This window comes from Silurus aristotelis, assembly GCF_946808225.1.
Source record: "Silurus aristotelis genome assembly, chromosome: 18".
In the NCBI taxonomy this organism is placed as follows: domain Eukaryota; kingdom Metazoa; phylum Chordata; class Actinopteri; order Siluriformes; family Siluridae; genus Silurus; species Silurus aristotelis.
The window spans coordinates 4001406-4023397 of record NC_139591.1 but is presented as its reverse complement, the minus strand read 5'-3'; the positions used below and the strand labels follow the sequence as shown (position 1 = coordinate 4023397).

Below are 21992 nucleotides of genomic sequence, written 5' to 3'. Positions count from 1 at the left end.
CCCGGGCCTCGACCGATCCGGTATGAAATTCTCATTTGTGATCCGCATATTTGATTTGGCACATGTTTTACGCTGGATGCCCTTCCTAACGCAACCCTCCCCATTTACCCGGGCTTGGGACCGGCACTAAGAGTACACTGGCTTGTGCCCCCCTAATGGCTGGGTTAATTCTTCCTATGAACATCAGTATGCAATATGATAGCATAAAAATGTTGCTATGGATTTTTGATCAAATTCATGTAAAATAAATTTAAATGCAGCAAACACAAACTTAAAACTGGAAAAAAATATTATGAACATGACCATGACTTGATGCAATTAATATTGTAAAATTCAAATATTGCAAAACCATTCAAGCAAAGTTAGCACATGTGAACCAGGATTCTCTTAATATCACTGTAGGACTTCAGAAGTTAGCTTGACAGTTATTGAATCCCAGGTGGACTAGATGGTTTAGAGCTGATGAAAAGCATAGTAGCTTGCCGTTTTCACCTGTGTGCCTCTTCTGTTGTCAGACCTCATCAGATGAAGCTGGTTTCTGCAGCATCTGTGTGTGTGTGTGTGTGTGTGTGTGTGTGTGTGTGTGTGTGTGTGTGTGTGTGTGTGTGTGTGTGTGTGTGTGTGTGTGTGTGAGTGTGTGTGTGTGTGTTAAACAGGAACAAGGCATTTGGACTGTTGAGTGGATTGGGGGATGAAGAGCCAAGAGTAAAAGACAGTCTGCACCTCAACCTAGCAGCAGCAGCTGATGACTGTGGGAAGAGACAGATGCCTCGCTGTTTTGGAGAAGATCTCAGGGCAGCATGGACTTTAGAGTGCGTTTGTTTGCGCACAGATGGCATGTTTAATAAGTTGCATTATTTAAACTTTTTTTTACATTTTTGCACATACTATTTTTCCGCCTGTTCGGATACATGTTTATATTATAGTAACAATTTAAAAGTAATCATTTCGATACTTATAAATGCCCTTTGAAGACATTAATGTATGTAGGTTAACAGATAAACCTACAGCAGGTCGATTAAAAAAATTTTCACAAGGCATTCGAAAGGTTATCATCTATCTTGTGCATGTTTTTGTAAATTCTTATCCTCTCAAGTGGCTCTCATATGATGGATGATGTGATAAATCAGAATACTGCAAGGGATAAATCAGGACTTTGTAAATAATCAATGCAGCCTAAATAAAAATTTGAAAGAGAGAGAGAGAGAGAGAGAGAGAGAGAGAGAGAGAGAGAGAGAGAGAGAATTCCAATATATCGATACACCCATGGGTTTATCACGTGCCCTCCCCCCTAATTTGAGCAGCACGAGTTGTGATTATGTCGCTGGATGGCGCAGCGGTTAGGAGCCGGTGGCTGCAGCAGCGCGGCGCAGGAGAGCCGGAGCGCTCAGCTTTTTTGGACTGCTCTCTGCGCTTCAACCCTCCACTTCAACCACTCAGGGTTCTTTGAAAAGGAGAATTTCGGGTTTCTTTTTTAAACATCCACGACAAACCGTAAAAACCCACCTCCACACACACACAGTACTTTATATAAAAAAAAAAAATCAAAGAAAGAAACAACGCGCTTTGCGCATTTGCGGCTCCACCGTTCTTGCGCACCGGCACGCCGGATAGATACTGATAGACAACACCGGCATGGAGGAGGACTCTTCTTTCTGAAAGAGGACGAGGTGAGAAGCTGAACATTGCAACAAAAAACCGAGGTGAGTCCCATTAACTGAATTATTATACCTGCGCATTTTGGACAGCTGGTGAGAAAAGTTTGAAAACTGACCAACAATGGGACAGAAAATGTACTGCAAAATATTACAACTACTCAGGTGCAGTGAAGATGCTTCACTCAACCAGTCGAAATGTCTAACCCATGACTAGACTGGGGTAGAGACCCCAACATACCAACACTTACCAGTGATTTAGATTAAAACCTTGGTATTATGTTACATTTCATCCTAATTCTTTTCAGTAAATCTCGATCAGAGTGTAAAAATGGGTTCAATTTTTAAAAGGTGAAATAATGAGAAAGTGGGCTAAATTAATCTAGATTATATACAGACTAATTCCTAATGTTGTGCTGATTTTAGGCAGTTTAACTTTGAGTTTTAGTTGAATTCTGTACCATGTGTTAAATAAACATGAAATTGCAATGAAAAGAAACTTTTTTCTGACGTTAAAACCATTCCTTTATTCTCTCCCTTCCTCTCTGCTAGGGTTATACCCAATAACATATTGTCAGCACTCTTTTCTAAAATTCATTGTTTTGGGCCAAATTGATTTGCTATTGATTTTTTTTGCTGAAGTGTGCTTGAGTAATGCTTGTCTGTACTTCGGTGATTCTCCATGAAAAGTGCTTAGAGTTGATCTGTCTCATGGGAGCAGCTTCTCCATTCCTTGAATGCAAATGCCATTTGACAGTTCTGGGCTGATCAATTTCCCTAATTTGTCTGCATTCCTGAACCCCTTTTTTGAATCATAAAGACTGTATAGTATGTCGACATCTCAGGCTGGTTTCCATTAAAAATGGGTTGTGCCAACTTGCAGCGTTTTTACGGAGAATTGGGGTTCGTGCGGCTGAGCTTAATGTTGCTTCGGACCAGATTTAACATTGTAGACCAAATGGAATTGCCTTAAAACAAATATCAAGCTCCACTGGCCAGGATATAATTTGGCATTTGGCATTACAACGTATGTGCATTAAAAAAAAAAAATACTTGGACTGTTTTCTGCCCAGTGGGTACATTTTTAATCACACTGGTCTGAGTAAATCCAATGGCCATGGGCTTGTATATAGATTAGGGTATAATTTTCTGGCTTTGTGGACTATTTCCATCTTTTTTCGCTCTGTTATTGTTAAATAATATAATTTGGCAAAATTGTGATTTGAAACCTCATTTACAGTCAAATCAGATTTCTGTTATATGATCGAATTAGTACAAGATGCCAACAGTAGACTTACCCACTTTTCATAAGCCAATCAGATTTAAGACGAAAGAAAAATATCCTGCTCACTCAAATATGCTGTTCAGTCACAGACTGAAGCAAATCGTATGCAGATTTCCATTTCAGTTTATTTTCAATCTGTTCACATTGCTTGAGTAGCCAAACCTGATTTGTTTGTCCAAACAGTTATCATGTTTGCTCATATCTCCTCACTGGTTGTGAAAGTAATGAAACAAAGAATGCGCATACTGACTGAGCAGCTGAAACTTTAATTGCGCCCAACATGGAAGTTCTGCAGTGGGTTGTGTTTAGTACAGTAATATCTGGTCAGTACAGATAACACCTAAAATGTACCGTGCACCACGTCTGTTGGTTTCGTCACCATTCCAACTGTCTGACGTTAGATTTAAGATTATATAGCAGACTTTGCAGCATTGACTTCACATATGCAATATATCCAACAGTGTTTGCTCGATGTGTTTTTCTTTCAACTGTACAATTCCTTGAATCAATATAATGGACTTATAGGGCAACAGCTTCTTTTTTTTTTAATGGCAGATGAACTATTAGATCACCATTTGCTCCAAATGCACCAACCAGATCAAGTTAATGAGTCAGAAGGTTCTCGTTTAAATTTGAACGCAACCATTCAACAAAAATAAACCACTGTGAATCTTAATGAGCTCAATGTATTGGTTGTTTTGCAGAAATCATATTTATATCATCGTGGCCTGCGGCTGTCTTAGTCAGCGTCACACTCCATTCACCTCTACTAAGCCCACACTTGGGCGTACGCTCCCAAACTAATGTCAAGAAAATAAAAGATAAACAGCCTATATTTTTATAAATGTAGTTTATATAGTAGTCAAATTTGACTTGCAATCAGGAGCAATGATAATCACACTACCATTATTAAAACTTTTACCATAATTCAATACTGGACAGAGATTTTATTTATTTTTAAGCAGGCACTTTTTACTTTTTTGTTGGGTCTTGTTTGGCCAAATCTGCTGAATAAAACTGAGTAAAAGAAGCTGGTGGTCACTATGGCACTATGGCAGGTACTTCATTAATATTCCTCAGAGCCCTCTGCTTCCTCTGCACTTTAATTCCCTGTGATAATAGGGTGTGTGTGTGTGTGTGTGTGTGTGTGTGTGTGTGTGTGTGTGTGTGTGTGTGTGTGTGTGTGTTTCCTTTCCCCACATTGTTAATTCTGTCTGTGTTCCCCCTACTAGCCCTCGCAGTTGGATATTGAGTAGCACTTCCTGCATCCTCTTTTTTTTTTTTTTTTTTTATCACACCGCAAAACCTTTTAGTGTCCTGATTTATCTAGTGACAAGTAAAATTGCTTTTTAGAGTAAGCATGGCTGTAGTTCTCACCCTCAAAGCTATATAAGTTATTTCCAAGTATGTTATTTACTCCATTTCCATGCAATTATTGGACGATTACACCCGATTAACACTCATCTCACTGGTCACTTTATTAGGAACACCGGTGCTCCTGCTCATTCATGCAATTTATCCAAATGACCAATTGGCATTTTGGAAATCTCACAGTTTTGTGCTCACAGTAATCTCAGATTTTTACGGGATGACAGATGTTGAACAAGATGCAGTCTTCTGTCAGTCTGTTTGTAAATTTCTGCTTCAAGGCTTTAAAATGTGAACTCAACTTCTACTCACCATGGCTGTAAAAATGACAAAACGATCAGTTTTGGCAATTCTATTCAATCCTCTTTCATTACTGACATTTACATTTATGGCATTTGGCACACACTCTCATCCAGACCGACTTACAATTATTTTATTCATACAACTGAGCAGTTGAGGGTTGAGGGCCTTGCTCACGGGCCCAGCAATAGCAGCTTAGCGATGGTGTGATTTAAACTGTTCAGAGGTACAACATCTTAACATGACATTTCTGTACACATAACTGCAGCACACTGGATTGTTTTCCACCATACAATATAAACTCTGGAGACTGTTGTGTGCGAACATCAGCAGTTCTCGGAAATACCAAAATATCTGGCACCAAAAACAAAAGCCACACCGAACAAATGATTAAAATCACATTTTCCTCCCCACATATGATCATGTGATTTCTGATGTGAACTGAAACCCGGGTCTCTACAACAGTCATCTTTGGAACATTCATCTTTGGATACACAATCCTCCTGTATGTGAATAAGGAATTGCATTGAATTTCAATAATATGTGAGTATGCATTATTGATGGCACTATAATACAATTTGTTGTTGCTTGTAGAGAGCGAGGCTGCGTGCTGTAATGATTGCAAGGAAAAGCTTTTGACAGGGCATGAAAGTGTTGCCTCACACCGGTCATTTAATTACACTATTGACTGACACGGGTTATGGTGATGTGTCACCTCTCTCATGCATATTTCACCACACATGTACATCTTTGTTGTTTCGGATTGTCTGTTTTAAACATGGGCTGGCGTGCAAATCGCCGAGTCTCAACGCATGAAAGAGTATTAATAGAAAACATAAAATAGAAGGAGGGAAGTAACTGGTTGCTAACAGGGTCGGGAAATAATAGTTTGACTCCTCCAGTTCTACAGTACTGTACTTGCATTTGAAATGCTACCTCATGTGTCACATTTTCAGCTTGAGGAGGACAGAGCCGGCATTACTGATTGGCCAATTTGATCAGAAATCCAAGAATGAGGCGATGAAAAGGTCTTAAAAAGATATATGTGGACTAATAATAATTTTTCTCTGATTCTCTCACGGAAACCGTATCAGTAAAGGATCATACTATGTGGAAGAAAAACATGTTGTGTGTTTGAGTTAACGAGTGTGTATATATATGTGTGTGTTTTTTGCTCCCTTGCTATATTTTAAGCAGCTGCGAGATATTTCCCAAGAGATACTCGTCTGTCTCCGAATCTCTGTTCCCATCTGTGAGATTTGCTCAATAGTGTTTCTCTTTTTTTTATTGAATCTTGCGCATTCTCACCGGCAAAATGCTCCCGCATGATAAAAGCACTACCTGTGTATTCTAACTACCTGGAGTAGCCAGCTTTGCTGCTGACGTGAATATGATATAAACGTACGAAGGCTTTATATGTTATGAAAAAATAATGACTTTCTTTTCAGTGGGATTTAGTTTGAAAGATAAAGAGCTGTCAAAATCATGGGAGAAATGTGCAGGATGTTTGCGACTAGATTGCTGGTTTTAAAACAAACACAAAACTGAAACACAGGCTGCGTTTTCCTCCTCTATTGTTACAAGATGACATTCTGTCTCTCTTTGTGCTTGCAGGCAGGTAGGAGCAAAATGGATGATGCTCGATCTCAGGAATTGTTTGTAATCAACAATGTGGTTTCCCAGTCAATATCACGCCTCTTCCAGGTGTTTGTCTCTTATCGTTTATCACTGGGTTTGTACACATGTTCCAAGCGATGGACGTTGTGTGTAATGACCTGTATCCAATAAATGGACTCTGGTCACTTTTATGGCCGAAAGGAATAAGTTGTAATTCATGCCCCCCCGCCTAAAAAAAAATCTCAGGTCGCCTTTAGGCAATTGATGCTAGCAGACATTCATTGTGGAGATCCCACCTTATCACTGTCACAGCCGTTCTTGTAATGTCAGCCACTTGGTGAGCCGTTTTTTCCCCTTAATGTCTTGTAATGACAGCTGCACCTTTTATTCCCCCCCATTGATTGAGTGCCTTTTTATTGAATTTCCATTGAAGTGATCGTTTCTTCACGCAGGCCCATTGTATTTAATTTCACACCAGAGAGACACTTTCTGCACGACTGGTCACGGTGCCAGTGACGGATAGAACTTCACTTCTCAGGCTAAGTTCAGCTAGAGAGGATCCACAACACAAAACCAAATATTCTAATTACAGATGATACACTCACTCTTCCTGGCAAGTTCTATTTATTTCATTCATTTATTCATCCTTAGTAAGCACTTTAGCCTGAGCAGGGCTGCAGTGAATCTGAAATTTACCACAGGAATACTGTATGAATGGTGGAAATACACATTATATGTGATGCCTGGCCAACCTGCACATACCTAAGGGCAATTTTGCATAGCCGTCCATCAAGCAGCATGTTTTTGGGACGTAGGAGAAAACCAAAGAACTCATTGGAAAGCCACATGGAGACAAAACTGAGAGCTCAGGATCGAATCCAGGAACTTGGAGCTGTGAGGCAACAACTCTACCATCTGCACAATCACGTTTGCTTTGGGCATCCCCATAATTTTTTTTGTCGTTTGTTTCCTGATTTAAAACCCACTATGCTAAACTGTTCATTGTTATGACAGACATAAGATTATAGCGAACACGGATGTTACATGGCATTGCACCCATTTGGCAACAATAGATTAGGAGGTCAAAGATCAACGTGAACTCAGAGCCAGACATCATTAGTTTGCCTGGCTAGCAGAGGCCCTTTCTCCCTCGGCTCTCGCCCTGTGCATGGTTGTCCATCATGCTCTCCAGGAGGCTCCTGTGCTTCTTCCATCTCTCTGATAGTTCTCATAACTGCTGTCATGCTCTATCAGTTCCTCTAATATCGCTGGAATGTCTTTGGGCCGTGGCACCATCTATCTCCCCGACTGTCACAGGTGGTTAAACGCTATTATTCACTGGTGGACATCACTGTACTGCCTTTAAGCCTAGACACAGTGTCTTTCACAGGGTTATGGTCTTACCAAGTAAACTGATTTTTGTTCTTGTGGTTGTTTACCACTCCATCAACCAGATCAAAGTTTAAATCATTAACTTTGCACTATAGATGTGAAAAATCCTCTGAAACCATTCTACGGTCAGACAGATTCCATTATCTTATCCCTGTGATCCTTCTTTGCACAAAGGATATGTTTGGTCAGCTAAAGAGAACATTTAGAAAATCCTAAGGAATAGACTGCAGCTTTAGTGCGGTATCTGTAGGTTTGAGCTCATGCAATTTCAGGCTTTTAAGAACCTTTAAGGCAAAATTAAATATCACATCAAAATATTGAATTAGCCATTTCATAAAACTGCTTAATTCAAACCAAATAATGATGACAGGCTACTTGCATGCTTCTGTACACAATTATTATATTATAATGTTCATTTATGCATGGGGGGAGGGGGGGGGTGTGTGAAACCACACCACTCAACTAATATACTGTGGCCCTTTTCTATCTAAAGTTTCCTGTTTAGTTATTGGGTCAAGTTATGATTTAAATGTTGGCCAAATTGCATTGTTAAAATGATATTTAAGTAAAGTAGACTTGAAATCTTTAATTCAAATGCCAATACACTGTTTCAAGTATATATTTTTAGTATGCATTACTTTATGTATAAGCATTACAGAATTGGCAGATTAAAAAATAAATAAACAATTAACTGCGTATAATAAAATGATTAGACCTGAGTAGTTTGAAAGCTCGGATACTTTTAACATTACAGACCAGCAGGTGGCATGGATTATTGTTGATTGATTCATTGATTCATTGATTCATTGATTCATTTATTCATTCATTCATTCATTCATTTGTCAGTAACCACATCTCAAGAATGTTAAGTCTAAACAGGGACACATTCTGGATTGAACACCCATCTATCAAAAAGCACAGCACTCTTTATACAGGTAGTCCCTGATTTAGGATGGTTCGACTTACGATTTTTTGACCTTATGATGATATCGATACGACAAAATTGTAAAAACGTATTTTACATTTCGTGCAGCAGGCCAGCATAGCTCCACTCGCAAATCGTACTTGTAGTTCACCCGCCTCCTGCCACATACATAGTTTATACAGTACGGTTCTGTAAATTGATCAATTATGTACTGTCATTTTTTTATTAACAAACTACAGTACACTACCCCATACTGATCACCTAAACTCTTGCGATATTTTCAAGTTATGATGTGGTTATCGGAACGCATCTCCATTGTAAGTCTGGGAATACCTGTTTATGTGTACTATATTTAAGTAGAGAGGTGTATCAGACAAAAGACAGCTTTGTACCAAATATAGCTGATTCGACTGAAAGATTTAGGTTTAAACAAGCTAGTATTCTAATTAAAACCACCCTGACAATGCACTCACTTTGTCCTACAAGCTTCAATTGCCTGCTTGCTTGCACGCACATGCTTCATGTCTGATAGTAAAACCGGATTTCATGTTCAAGGGTAGAGTTATATATGCTCTCTCTCTCGCTCTCTCTCTCTCTCTCTCTCCCTCCCTCTCCCTCTACCAGTGACCAATCCGTTCCAATCTGACCAATCTTTGCCTGCATGGATGGATGACCTCTTTATTTTTGTCCTTCCACAAGCCCCGCAGTCCCCCCTAGTATTTTATCCTGCATTCTGGTCAGGGCTTATCGCATTCAATTCCTGGGGGAGGGGGTTAGTGGGTGGAGCAGAAGGTCAGGCCATGTGACTGTATGCGGTAAACATGGGGCTCCTGGGGGACCAACGGCTTGATTTAGGATGCAGCACAGCACTAATGTCCATAATCAATGACGTGCCCTCTGCTCGTTGTCATTCTGACTCCGGGTTCCAAGGGAAAACACCCTTTTCAACAAGCTCTTGTTAACAAGTTGCTTTACATGCAAAACACCTGCTCATTCCGACAGGAACTTCAGGGTCTTCACCATAAGGTTTTATGCTCGCTCTGAGTTGCGCTGTGTATACACTTTACTATAAGTGAACCATCACAAGTCTGTACCAGAGTAATTTCCAGGTCTGGATTATTATGGAAAACACAGTATTGCAAAATATTTGTGTTTGCAAACTATTGCACTATTCGGTTTTCTAAAATATAAAATTAAGAATTTGTAAAAAAAAAAATTTTATAGAACAAAAGCTACGTCTACGCTAATCCAGGTACATATGAAAACGGCACGTTTGTCCAAAAAACGCTCCACTCCCACACTTTGTTTTCAGTCGTTACTCATCCACACTAAGACGTCTTAAAACGAGCAAGACGTAAGATGCTTCAAACTGCTTAATTTCCTCCTGCAGCTTATTTACTTTCCGGCTCGTTTTCGTTTTTGCAGTCCAAATTGCGACGTGTAAACTCTGTTTTCAAATGTATCCATTTTGCAGAGCTTTTTTAAAAAGCTACGTATTCGCTGACTGAAAACTCCGTCTCAGTGTGGACGAAAGGCCAAAATGGAGAAAAAGATATGTGTTTTTAAGCGAAAATGTATTAAGGTTGACAGGGCCAGGTGTTTTTTTCGTGGAGTTAGGAGCAAATTCATCAACACTGCCAAAAGATCGACACTAGACTGGATCAGCTGTGATTGTGCCCCGACAGTGCGACTAAAATTCTGACTCTGACATCCATCAGAAATTGTAACCTAAATCATGTTATATTTGGTATAAAATTGTTATATATGGTCTTAAAAATCTTTAGTATGGTATTTTAAAATGCATAATGTATAGAAACCCTGTTCACGAGGGTATGTTTGTCTCGCTTCATAAAGCCGTTAGTAGTTCAGAGGTGTCTCGAATCCCACTCTTATCTTATCCTCTTTCACAACTCGGTTATAATAATGTAGGCACGTGTCCCTCAAGACATCCTGCTATGCTCTCTGATTTATTAGCAGCGCGATGCTTCTTGTTTTAACCCTCAGGTCTGTAGTGCTGTCCATAATAAACCATTTCACGCTGATTTACCTCTGAAGAACCAGGAGACAGTAAGTGCTGTCGATCAGCAGACCATTATGGTGAACGCTAACATGATTAATTTTTTCCCTCTGATTACAGAGGTTGATGATTTCTTTTTGTTGACCGCCAAGAAAAAAAAAAACCTTGTTAAGAAGCGGATCAACTGCATTGTGTTCATTTGAAGTGGGGGTTTTTTAAAGTATGGGATATTTCGTTCAACAAGATGCTATTTTGTCCAGAGGGGTCTTTTAAGCAAGGATTTTGAAAGGTGGCCAAGTTAGCATATTTCTGAAGAAGGAATGAAGTACTGGGTGATGAAAGGCAAATTATTTGAATGAATTATGACATTGCATGTGTGTATTTGAAGCATTTGGTGGGTTCTTTTTTCTTTTCTTTTCTTTTCTCTTCTTTCCTTTGCTGGCTGATTTTCTGTTGGCAACATGTTTAAAAAAATCACTGTTCATTGTCAATTCGCGGTGTTTTTGATGGAAACTTGCTTACAATTGAGTCTGACTGGTTCTAGACACCACGCTGAGAATCTCATTCGATTTCATTTATCTGCTACTTCATTTTTAATTAATTTGAGACAAAAAGATTCTGCAGACACCAGCACACAAAGGAAGAATACTGTATCTTATATTAAACACTGCACTGTTTCCCAGCTTCATGTTTGCCCAGTGTAAAAAATAAGCATATGTGGATTTCTCTAGGAGGAATATATGTACATTTTAGATCTTCATATAACAACGGTCAAAAACATCAGGTTGTTTCAGGGAAAATCTCCTTAACAGCAACTTAAGTGTTATTACACACTGTGTAGAATCCTACAATGGAATAATTTTCCTCTGAGGCTTTAGGAGGCTAAGAATATCTTAGAAGTCTTAAAACTGAAGTGTAGCATAAGAATACACACGCGTTTCTTTCAGAGAAATATGTTATAATATAAAGGCTTTTTTGCAACTGGATATCTCATCTTCTTTTTAGCTTACTGATTTATAGTTGATGATCTGGTGCCACTTATCACAAGGACTAGAAGAATGTAGGGAACGTACAGTATATGTGCAGAAAAATCGGATTTTTTCAGCCATATGCGGTTTTCCCCAAAATATTAGAACAAAGTAGGAGACACACAATTATTTAGAATGCTTGGGATGTGTTAGCATGAAATGTTCCTTTCACTTAAACTTCAGTAGGTGAAGCTGTTCCAGCATGAGGGGCCAACATTTTTGTACACCACAAACCAGGATGATTTTGAAAATATTCTCATGGACCAGTAGTGATGGGGATTTGAATCTATCTATCTATCTATCTATCTATCTATCTATCTATCTATCTATCTATCTATCTATCTATCTATCTATCTATCTATCTATCTATCCATCCATCCATCCATCCATCCATCCATCCATCCATCCATCCATCCATCCATCCATCCATCCATCCATCCATCCATCCATCCATCTATCTATCTATCTAACATTTAATGCAAAGCATGCACTAAACATTTGTTTTACTGATGCTCCAATTCTCAAATTAAGCACCGAAAACCATCATAGTGCACATCCGGCAATTAAAACCGTCCGTGTGGAAACATAGCAAAAGTTCAGTTTGTTGTCCTGATGATTTACGTACGTAATTAAAACACCATAATTACTTTCCTCGTGTGTGTAAGCACATTTGGTATTAAAGCTATTTCTGAAAACACCATTATTACTTTAAAACATTAACAAGACTATTGTGTCTTCATGCTCTATGTTGAGTTTGGTTTCCATGTTGATTAGAGAATTATAGAGTTATTATAGAGAGTATTAAAACTTTATTTAAGGTACATTTAGAACAGATAAAAATGTGTGATTAGGTTGCGACTAATCATGAATCGGAATCAGAAAGTATGCCAAGTATGTTTGCAATTACAGGGAATTTGTTTTGGTGATAGAAGCTATATATATATAAGTTACCTTTTAATAGCAAATACATAATCAGAACATTAATTATGATTCATTTTAATTTAGAACAGTTAACTGACATAAAATCATTAGTAATGAAGTAGCAAACTCTTCCACAGACTGGTACTGTGCTTGTTTTGGGGACCTCTGTTCTTTGTGCTATAGAGCTCTGACCTCAAATCTGTTTAAAGAAGAATGAAAGAAACTTGCTTTTTACCTGTCATATGTAGATTACAGCACAGTGAATTTCCGTCCTTTGCATATCCCAGCAATGTTAGGGTTAAGGTCAGAGCACAGGGTCAGAGGGGCAGAATGGTAATATTGGGGCTTTAAACACCAATCTTCCGATCAGCAACCAAAAGCCTTAAATACTGAGTTACTACCTTACATTTTTATTTAAAACATTTAGAACACAGAGAATTGCAAAGTTCTTATATTTTTTACTTAATAATCTTTAATAGCAGTGGGTCTCTAAATAATTAGGTGATTTATGGCAAAATTTGATAAGCACATGAGTTCTAAATGGTGTTCCAGTAGCCATATACTATATAGGTTTTAAGACAGCATTTATGAAATTTAGTAAAATTCTTTCTTTGAATATACCAGTGATGTTAGGATGCTGGGGTCCAGCCATATTGTAGTGCCCCTGGAGCACAGAGGGGTTAAGGGTCTTGCTCAATGGCCCCAAGGGTGACAGCCTTGAAATACCAAGGCTTGCAATTGTAATGCTGCCTGCACCCCAGACCTCCTTCTTTTACTACATCAGTACTTCACTTTACAAATTTTCTTGTGGCGGAATGACCACAAATCTCCACAACAATCTAGTGAAGCATCTTCTGAGAAGAGTAGAGGTTATTCTAACAGGAAAAGTGTACCTAATTGTAGAATGGAATGTTCAAAAAGCGCCTATGAATCGTATAGTCAGGTGTCCACAAACCTTTGTCTATATGTCTTTTATCCAGCTGTGGTTTAAGCATGCTGCTGAATTTAAAACCTCTGATGGAGCAACGGACAATGAGTGATGCTTCAGTGTCTGTCTCCTGTTTACCAAACAGCTTTTCATGCTGAGAGCCACTGATCACAGTCAACGTAATGACTGGAGATTGTTCAGAGCGTAATGGCTGTCACTGTGGTGCTGCAGGGCTCAGTGATCACGCCAAACTCCCTTTCTTTCACTCACTTTCTCTTTCTCTTTTATACACTGCCAATACAGAGGTGATGTTTAAGTTGCGAGAGAAAGATTGGGGCAGAATAAGAGAAAGAGATAGAGGGAGAGAAGGAGAGGATGTAAAGAAGAGAAAAAGTAATGAAGTAGAAAGTGTGATTTAGTACTCGAAAAACCTTTGTGCGTTATAAACCTTTTCCATCATACATCTATATCTGCTCTCTCTTATTGAAATATGTGCTACAGCGGGAAAAGAGTTCACACAGTTTCCTGCTGTCAGATGAAGGCCTGAAGGGCAATTAACTGCTCACTTTACTGTGTTGGTAGACTATTCATTATTCAATGGCATGTCTCATTTGTTGAATAAAAAAAATGAAAAAGAGATTATTTCACTGAGAGGATCTGTAAATGCATAATTCAGCATCATTGTTTGTTTATTTGTTTGTTTACAGTCTTAAAAAAGCCTTTTACCAGGATTTTGCATTGTAAATGTTGGGGAGAATGTGTTTAGCTGTGTTTGAAGGTTATGTATTCAAATTCATGGTTAGTTTTGGGTATGCATTTCGTCAACCCTCCAACCAGCTCATTCAATTCGATTCGATTCGATTCGATTCGATTCAGTTTTATTTCTAGTCTGTACTTTAACAAGGACATTGTCTCTAACTGTATGTTTATCCCTGCTGAGCAAGCCATTGGCAAGTGTGAGAAGGAAAAACTTCCTGAGACTAGAAATGAGGAAGAAACCTTAAGAGAACCAATTATAAAAGAGAACCCATACTCATCTTGGTTGCACCAAATATCAATTCATTGCAATCTATCATTGTTAAGGTGTACTGTTTAGTGATGAGCACTTAAATACATAACTGTTCATGCAAACTGTGGTTCTCAGCCATTGTAGTAAACTGTTGAATTACAGTCCAAGTCCATCCATCCATCCATCTTCTCCCGCTTGCCGGGTCGCGGGGGCAGCAGTCTAAGCAAAGATGCCCAGACTTCCCTCTCCCTAGACACTTCTTCCAGCTCTTCCGGGGGGACACCAAGGCGTTCCCAGGCCAGCCGGGAGACATAGTCTCTCCAGCGTGTCCTAGGTCTTCCCCGGGGTCTCCTCCCAGTGGGACGCGCCCGGAACACCTTCCCAGGAAGGCGTCCAGGAGGCATCCGGAACAGATGCCCGAGCCACCTCAGCTGACCCCTCTCGATGTGGAGTAGCAGCGGATCTACTCTGAGCTCCTCCCGAGTGACTGAGCTTCTCACCCTATCTCTAAGGGATCGTCCAGCCACCCTGCGGAGAAAGCACATTTCGGCCGCCTGTATCCGGGATCTTGTCCTTTCGGTCATGACCCAGAGCTCATGACCATAGGTGAGAGTAGGAACGTAGATTGACCGGTAAATCGAGAGTTTCGCCTTGCGGCTCAGCTCCTTCCAGTCCAAGTCCATCCTCAAAGTTCTTGAGTTCCTCAGTAAGTTCATGGACCAGGCAGAGCCGAAGAGAAGAAAGGGACAGGAGCACTGGTCACTGGTACCACAATATAAACCACTGGTTTATATTCCTCTCTTAAGCCTCACTCACCTAACAGCAGAGTCTCATTATGGATTTAATATATATATATATATATATATATATATATATATATATATATATATATATATATATATATATATATATATATATATATTGTCATATACTAGATTCTTAAGTAGTACCAATGGAAAACTTCTATATTGGAAAATGTGAGTTATTAAATCAGCTTGTGGGTAGAAACAGCCAGGAAAACAGAGCGATCAGAAAAGCTCCACTAGACCACTAGAAAAACAAACAAACAAACAAAATAATTCAGTGGAATGGGAAAAATGTGATTAATCACTGTTGAATGAACAAAAGGAAACCAGAAACTATATTGTGGATACATGGTATCTCCTGGATTGTTCTAATCGGAAGGTCATGGGTTTAAATCCTAACAATCCTTATTAAGGCTCATTAACCATCAACTGGTCTGTTGAATAAATTGTTACTCACTCTGGATAAGGGTGTCTACCAAATGCTATTACTGTAACTGGGAAATATGACTTCTCTGCACAATGGAATGCAACTGATATACCCTGGATGTGGTGCAACCATTAGTTGACTGAGTTTCCAAACCATATTTCAGGTTTTTAGAAATATACTATAAGTATTTTCAGTTATGGTATTAGATTTGATTCAATAATTTTCCATATGTTCCAAAGCTCTCGGTTGTTGCAATGTATAAACCTTGGTTCATTCATTTATTTTTTTCATGAATACCAATATCACAAGGCCAACTTTCATAAGACACACTTCAAAACTGGATTTTTGATTCTTTAAGTGCATTTTTTCTGACCATACGATATGGCCAAAATGTCAGGCCATTTTCCAAAATGTCAGATTCTGGAACATTCACAGGACTTCAAGCATGTTCTGAACTCTACTCGTCTAATTTTAAAATAACTACAGCACTTCATCAGACTTCATCAGTCAAAGTCTGCGGCTTTTTATAGCTATTGTCAGGTTCATAACGAGTTTATAGGAATTCAAACATATTTTTTCTTAATCAGACTCAACCCCCTGTTTCTATTCTCAGAAGATTGTCTTTCTTCACTGTCTCCATGATGATCCGCAGCACTGTAGCCGCTCACTCGTTCTCGCCATATGCTTTTATTCTCTCTACTGCCACGTTCTGGGTCAACAAATACACTGAGATTATATCACTGATATATTTAGAATGCGTATATATATGTTTTTACGCATAAGTGTGTCTGTGTAGCAGCTGCAGTGAAACAACTTGATTTATAGTCATCAGCGTCAGTATGATGGAGGGTTAATCTCCTTATTTGTAAAAAGATAGCATGGGTAATGTTGAGTGTGCTCTCTTTATTGGAGGTCTAAGAAAAAAAACAGGACCATGCATTATTTATAAATAGCTGTCCTCTACTCTTATGGAGCTATAAAAGGCGTCATGATTCATTTGAACAGAGGCTAAAAAATGTACTCAACAAATCCATTCATTCAATTCTTGTAAAAGGAAAGACAAATTGTAATACAAATTCAGTCCTTTTCAGTGTTTATACTTGAGTGTCACCTTAATCATGGGCTTTCAGCCACTGCATTACATTATACACCTCCTGGCCAGTTTAACATGGACTTGTATTTATTCATACAGTTTATGCCAATCAGCAGCACAATGCATACATTCATGCTGATACGGTTCACAAGAAACTTGACAGAAAAATGTACAGGTGATTCTTTACCACTCAGATTCCTGTTCTTTTGGCTGATAGGAGTGGAACCTCCTGTGGACTTCTGCTGATGTAGCACACGTCTATTTAATTTCAGTGTATTGTATGTTTTCTCATTGCATTTGTGGTCATTTGAATTTGCATTTACATTTACACCAATCAGGTTTAACAATATGACCACGTGCCTCTTATTGTGTTGGTCCCCCTTTCGCTGCCAAAAACACTTTTGACCTGTTCAAGCACTCTTCCTTCCTTGGACCACTTTTGATAGATACTGACCACTGCAGACCTGAAATCAAGACTAAGTCGTCTAGCGATCACATTTTGGCCCTTGTCAAACTCGCTCAAATCCTTCCACTTGCCCATTTTTCCTGCTTCCAACAAGTCAACTTTGAGGACGAAATGTTCACTTGCTGCCTGATATATCCCACCCACTAACAGGTGCCACAATGAAGAAATAATCAGTGTTATTCACTTTACTGGTCATAATGTTATGCCCGATTGGTGATGGGCTCAGTAGTGGTGCTGGGATTGGAAACTTGCTACTTTTTGATCCAGAGTCTAATACCTCACCCACTTAACTACCATCCCCCTTACATTTACCCTCACTGTTACATTTGTTTTCCTGTTAGCTCAACCCAGTCTAACTATTCTCCTCTGACCTTTCTTACCCACATTGCATTTGTCACTTTTTTTGTGAATTCAGCACTTTTTTTTGTTATAATACTTAAACCATCCCCGTCTGGCAACACCAACCACAGCACAGTCAAAGACACTGAGACCATATTTCTCCACCATTCTGATATTTCATGTTATTTAAAGCTCTTGATTTTCAGTTGCATGCATTATGTATTATCCTGTTCCATTCGATCAGCTGATTGGATAATTGATAGCATGAATATGCGAGTGTACAGGTGTTGCTAATAAAGCATCTGGCGAGTCAAACAAAAAAACCCAAAAATACATAATGTTTCATAGTATAGAGTAGAAACAACTGATACTTCTTTACTCAGGAGACTTTGTAGCGAAAGTTGTGTGAATCACAACACAAATAGGTTACGTAAATCTGCTGAGAGAGACGATTTCTGTTGCAACTCTAATCCCTTGGATAGTAAACTAGCAAATTGGAAAGTATTCATCACCTTTGCTTCTGTCTTTGTTTTTGTTTTTTGTTTTTTTTATTTTAAAAAAAGACAAGGGCCAGCCTTCTGAAAGACAAAAGCATGTAAAGAGGTTTAGGGTTAGAGACACAGTGACAGGGTAAAAAGAAAAAAAAAAAAAAAAGCAGAAAAAGCTAAGCTAAAAATAACGAATTTTTTTTTTTCTTTCTTTTTTTTTTTGAGGACGCTGAGTGATTTAGCTCATCAAACTGTGCCCTGGTAAAGTCCAGGCAGGTGTTTACTTTAGTAGGAAATAAGCAAAAAAGGGTCTTACTGTTTCAGCACAGAGGGAAGCGCTGGATGAATCAAAGAGAAGGAAGGATTAAGGGACTAAAGAGAGACTGTAGCTCTGAGTCTTAATCAAAGCTCTGCAACACAAGCAGGTGCTGCAGAGTGCTAATTACGCTCAGTTACTCTGCATCCATAATGCTGACGAGAACACAAAGTTTCTTCCATATTTATGGGCTGATTTCCCAGACACAGAAGGATTCTCGGTTCTTCCAGTAAATAAATTAATAAACAAAGAAATAAATAAACCCAGAAACAGTCGAGAAGCACTTTTGATTGTATGTTCAACTCCAAGTCATTTCATCTAGCTCTATAGATTTTTTTTATCCCTGCTATCTTCATACAGCTTTCACACGTTTATGATGACACTTCATATTTTATTGACCATTACTTGCTTCTTTTCTATCACGCCATAAGTCTAGGACTAAAGGATTGCCATAAATTGCACTAGGAATAGAGAATCATCCAGTGGGGAAAAAAAGCTTTAATTAAGTGTGTATGGGTGTCCAAAAAACAACTATAAATATTCTTTACCACACGATATTTCAGCTGCCTACATTTTTAATATATTGCACCTATAAAGCAGCATGAAGACGGGCTTTAAAAGCAATCGTGAGTCTTTTATTTCTTTTAGTCCCATGCTCTTCTGAGACCTTAAAAAGAAAACGAAGGCCAGGAATATATTTTCTGTTTAGACCTTTCAAAAGACTAGTTCATGAGAACAATTTTTCGGGTCGTTGGACATACACAGAACATTATTCATAGCTGAAGTCCATTCTGGGTTTTATGTTCAGTGTGAATTAAACACCATTTCCATGGGTGACAAAGTTATGATAAGATTATATATCTTTGAGACATGAGACATTAGCAGTCGTAAGGGTATCGTTTCAAAGGAATCTTAGAACTAACAATGATTTACTACGTTGCCATGCAGTGAATAAGCCTTCAAGTTTATTTTAGGTTTTTCTTTCACATTTCCTGGCCTGGAGATTCATCCCAGCTCTAACTAGCACAAACCAGCACACATTTATTTTTAGTCTAAAATGGTTTTAGACTTTGATTGATAGGTAACACCTTTTACAGTCGCATCTTTCAACCAGTCTTAAAAGCAACCAGACAGGACATAATGATATTGAGGGATGGAGGAGAGAAATGTAATGTTTCAAATGTTTCATCTTCACAGATATCAGGAAAAACTCCTTTAAAATGACTCCTTTACTTTGAAACAATAACTGATGCTATAATGAGGCAGTACACAAGAAACAATGTGTATGTGGTTGTGAATTGAGGTTATACTGTTACATTAAATAAAAAAATAAAAAAGCCTGAATGTCTTTTTTATACCAGTCCCAGGCAGGTGGGGTATGAAATACAAAAGTCCAAGCTAATAAAAAAAATACAGGAAGATAAAAATTATTAAAAAAATATATATTATGCACATTGTTTTTAATACTGTAAATATATTTCATTGATTTATGCAAAGTTCAAGTTTAAGTTTATTTCTTTAGCACTTTTCACAATGGACTTTGTCACAAAGCGGCTTTACAGAACTTAAGAATTAAAGGAAATTATGTGTGTTTATCCCTGTATTCTAAGTATATTCTAAGTAAACTGTATTCTAAGGTGAGCATTATACTGACTTTTGGTTTTTATGCTACACACTAGGTAATTTAACAATAGAAAATTTGACAAATTTTCTATTGTTAAACTTAAACTTGAACTTTGCATAAATCAATGAAATATATTTACAGTATTAAAAACAATGTGCATAATATATATTTTTTTAATAATTTTTATCTTCCTGTATTTTTTTTATTAGCTTGGACTTTTGTATTTCATACCCCACCTGCCTGGGACTGGTATAAAAAAGACATTCAGGCTTTTTTATTTTTTTATTTAATGTAACAGTATAACCTCAATTCACAACCACATACACATACAAAGCTAAAAGGCGAAATCATAAGACAATGAATAACTGGAAGCAAGTTCTGTGGACAAATGTCCAAATTTGACATTCTCCAACAGTAGAACTTATGTAAGACAGAGAACAGGAGAGAAGATTAAGACATTCTGGCTGAAAGGAATACTAAACCAACATGGCTACTTTTCCATACTTCAACACCACGCAATTCCATTTGAACTAATTGGAATCAACTTCACCATACAACAAGAAAATGACTCGAAAGTTTATGTCCAAGCTCTGTAAGCATTATTTATACCACTTTCTCTCCCCATCCCGAGGCATCCTGAGGTTTGGCCAGCTCCAGTCACGTCCCACCTCGTGAAGATTATGGACCTATGGATGATCATGGAGAAGTAGATGCCGAGTGTTTAAAGGCCCTGGCATGGAGAAGCTGATGCTGGATCTATGATGATCACAAATTGTTCTGTATTGTTGAAAGATTTATGACCAAACTTTTGATGTCACCCATATGAGGATGGGTTCCCCTTTGGGTCTGGTTCCTCTCGGGGTTTCTTCCTCGTATCATCTGGGGGAGTTTTTCCTTGCCACTGTCGCCACGGCTGCTCATCAGGGACAAACGCACACCATTCACCTTCACTGTTGTTTTCTGTAAAGCTGCTTTGAGACAATGTCTGTTGTGAAAAGCGCTATACAAATAAACTTGACTTGACTTGACTTTTAGCTAGTTTGTTGCATAGAAACAAAAGGAACGTGCATACGTGCATACATACAGGTAGTCGTCGAGTAGGCTATATGTACAGTACTGTGAAATGATGTTTTAAAAATCTTTAAGTAGTATTTTATCATAATTTCATTATTTCATTATCTTTCATTATTGTTATACTGTATATATATCATCATTTTCTTTGTTCATTTTTATGCCATTTGTATCATCTCTACACCATTTTGTTTCTTACTGTCGTACGCCGCGGCTAGCGATTGTGGTCGTAAAGTCGAATGTTCGTAAGTTGCATAGGTCGTAAGTCGACGACTACCTGTACTCGTACTGTCTATATTGTCTCACATTGTCTGTATTGTCTTGTATTGTCTGTTTTTGTCTTGTCTTGTCTGTTTTTGTATAGTCCAAACTGAAAGTATATTGATATTTATGTCTGTACTTTGAAAGCCACTAACAGCTAGAACTAAATTCCTTGTGTGTGTCAACACACACGGTCAAAAACCTGATTCTGATTCTGATGTCTTAAAAACCTTAAAAAAAAACCCTAGGTGTTTCCAAACTTAAATTTCCCCTTAAGTGTAAATTTGTGTTTGCATATTGCCCTTGTGAAAGACAAGCATTTTATTCGTAATGTGTCTCTAAATGGAAAAATATCTCCAGTAGCATTAAAGCAGAGACAGAAAGCCAAAATGGAGGAAAACACATGCATTTTTCAAATATATTTGGTTTAATATGGACAAGGCAATCGTGCAGTCTTGCTTTTGTTGTGGGCAGCATACTAAGTTCTAAGTTATGCTGTGAACTACTTTCCTTATGCACATTTATTATGAGGGAAACTTTGAAAAAGTAAATTTGTTACCACTTATGAAATTATTTAACATCTCTTTAAATTCTCGTTACTGTATCGACATTCAAAAGCACTGAAAGCAGTTGCCATGTACTTATTAAGCAGTGCA

General features: G+C 38.2%; 1 protein-coding gene across 2 annotated transcripts in view; it reads left to right on the top strand.

Annotated features, from left to right (window-relative positions):
- Positions 1-1302: 1302 nt before the first annotated feature.
- LOC310740899 (roundabout homolog 1-like) overlaps positions 1303-21992 on the top strand; it is a 214894-nt gene continuing 194204 nt past the window's right edge. The window contains exon 1 of one of the 2 annotated variants that reach the window (XM_083568076.1): positions 1303-1703. The gene's annotated coding sequence lies outside the window, so the exon portion shown is untranslated. The remainder of the gene's footprint in view (positions 1704-21992) is intronic. The other variant, XM_083568074.1, reaches the window with a different exon arrangement.